Source organism: Rutidosis leptorrhynchoides, chromosome 4 (genome assembly GCF_046630445.1).
Source record: "Rutidosis leptorrhynchoides isolate AG116_Rl617_1_P2 chromosome 4, CSIRO_AGI_Rlap_v1, whole genome shotgun sequence".
Lineage (NCBI taxonomy): Eukaryota > Viridiplantae > Streptophyta > Magnoliopsida > Asterales > Asteraceae > Rutidosis > Rutidosis leptorrhynchoides.
In genome coordinates this window covers 7,627,813-7,630,600 of record NC_092336.1, presented here as the reverse complement: position 1 = coordinate 7,630,600, position 2,788 = coordinate 7,627,813, and positions in this window count along the sequence as shown.

Below are 2,788 nucleotides of genomic sequence, written 5' to 3'. Positions count from 1 at the left end.
TAGCTTTATATGTATGAATCGAATGATGTTATGAACATCATTACTACCTCAAGTTCCTTGGATAAACCTACTGGAAATGAGAAAAATAGATCTAGCTTCAAAGGATCCTTGGATGGCTTGAAAGTTCTTGAAGCAGAATCATGACACGAAAACAATTTCAAGTAAGATTTCCACTCGAAATAAGATTGTAATAGTTATAGAAATTGAATTAAAGTTTGAATATGATTATTACCTTGTATTAGAAAGATAACCTACTGTAAGTAACAAAGGTTTCTTGATCTTGGATGATTACTTGGAATGGATTTAGAAAACTTGGAAGTAAACTTGCAATCTTGGAAGTATTCTTGATTTTATGAAACTAGAACTTTTGAAATTTATGAAGAACACTTAGAACTTGAAGATAGAACTTGAGAGAGATCAATTAGATGAATAAAATTGAAGAATGAAAGTGTTTGTAGGTGTTTTTGGTCGTTGGTGTATGGATTAGATATAAAGGATATGTAATTTTGTTTTCATGTAAATAAGTCATGAATGATTACTCATATTTTTGTAATTTTATGAGATATTTCATGCTAGTTGCCAAATGATGATTCTCACATGTGTTAGGTGACTCACATGGGCTGCTAAGAGCTGATCATTGGAGTGTATATACCAATAGTACATACATCTAAAAGCTGTGTATTGTACGAGTACGAATACGGGTGCATACGAGTAGAATTGTTGATGAAACTGAACGAGGATGTAATTGTAAGAATTTTTGTTAAGTAGAAGTATTTTGATAAGTGTCTTGAAGTCTTTCAAAAGTGTATGAATACATATTAAAACACTACATGTATATACATTTTAACTGAGTCGTTAAGTCATCGTTAGTCGTTACATGTAAATGTTGTTTTGAAACCTTTAGGTTAACGATCTTGTTGAATGTTGTTAACCCATTGTTTATTATAACAAATGAGATGTTAAATTGTTATATTATCATGATATTATGATATATAATATATCTTAGTATGATGTATATACAGTTAAATGTCGTTACAACGATAATCGTTACATATATGTCTCGTTTCGAAATCATTAAGTTAGTAGTCTTATTTTTACATATGTATTTCATTGTTAATACACTTAATAATATATTTACTTATCATTTAACATAATTAACCAAGTGTATCAATATCTTAATATGATTCATATGTACCTAGTAAGACGTTGTTATAACGATAATCGTTATATATATCGTTTTCGAGTTTCTTAAATTAATAGTCTCATTTTTATGTATATAACTCATTGTTAAAATACCTAATGAGATACATACTTATAATAAAATCATGTTAATTATATATATAACCATATATATGTCATCGTATAGTTTTTACAAGTTTTAACGTTCGTGAATCACCGGTCAACTTGGGTGGTCAATTGTCTATATGAAACCTATTTCAATTAATCAAGTCTTAACAAGTTTGATTGCTTAACATGTTTGAAACACTTAATCATGTAAATAACAATTTCATTTAATATATATATAAACATGGAAAAGTTCGGATCACTACAGTACCTGCCCGTTAAATAAATTTCATCCCGAAATTTTAAGAAGTTGGAGGTGTTGACGTATCTTCTGGAAATAAATGCGGGTATTTCTTCTTCATCTAATCTTCTCGTTCCCAGGTGAACTCGGGTCCTCTACGAGCATTCCATCGAACCTTAACAATTGGTATCTTGTTTTGCTTAAGTCTTTTAACCTCACGATCCATTATTTCGACGGGTTCTTCGATAAATTGAAGTTTTTCGTTGATTTGGATTTCATCTAACGGAATAGTGAGATCTTCTTTAGCAAAACATTTCTTCAAATTTGAGACGTGGAAAGTGTTATGTACAGCCGCGAGTTGTTGAGGTAACTCAAGTCTGTAAGCTACTGGTCCGACACGATCAATAATCTTGAATGGTCCAATATACCTTGGATTTAATTTCCCTCGTTTACCAAATCGAACAACGCCTTTACAAGGTGCAACTTTAAGCATGACCATCTCTCCAATTTCAAATTCTATATCTTTTCTTTTAATGTCAGCATAGCTCTTTTGTTGACTTTGGGCGGTTTTCAACCGTTGTTGAATTTGGATGATCTTCTCGGTAGTTTCTTGTATTATCTCCAAACCCGTAATCTGTCTATCCCCCACTTCACTCCAACAAATCGGGGACCTGCACTTTCTACCATAAAGTGCTTCAAACGGCGCCATCTCAATGCTTGAATGGTAGCTGTTGTTGTAGGAAAATTCTGCTAACGGTAGATGTCGATCCCAACTGTTTCCGAAATCAATAACACATGCTCGTAGCATGTCTTCAAGCGTTTGTATCGTCCTTTCGCTCTGCCCATCAGTTTGTGGATGATAGGCAGTACTCATGTCTAGACGAGTTCCTAATGCTTGCTGTAATGTCTGCCAGAATCTTGAAATAAATCTGCCATCCCTATCAGAGATAATAGAGATTGGTATTCCATGTCTGGAGACGACTTCCTTCAAATACAGTCGTGCTAACTTCTCCATCTTGTCATCTTCTCTTATTGGCAGGAAGTGTGCTGATTTGGTGAGACGATCAACTATTACCCAAATAGTATCAAAACCACTTGCAGTCCTTGGCAATTTAGTGATGAAATCCATGGTAATGTTTTCCCATTTCCATTCCGGGATTTTGGGTTGTTGAAGTAGACCTGATGGTTTCTGATGCTCAGCTTTGACCTTAGAACACGTCAAACATTCTCCTACGTATTTAGCAACATCGGCTTTCATAACCG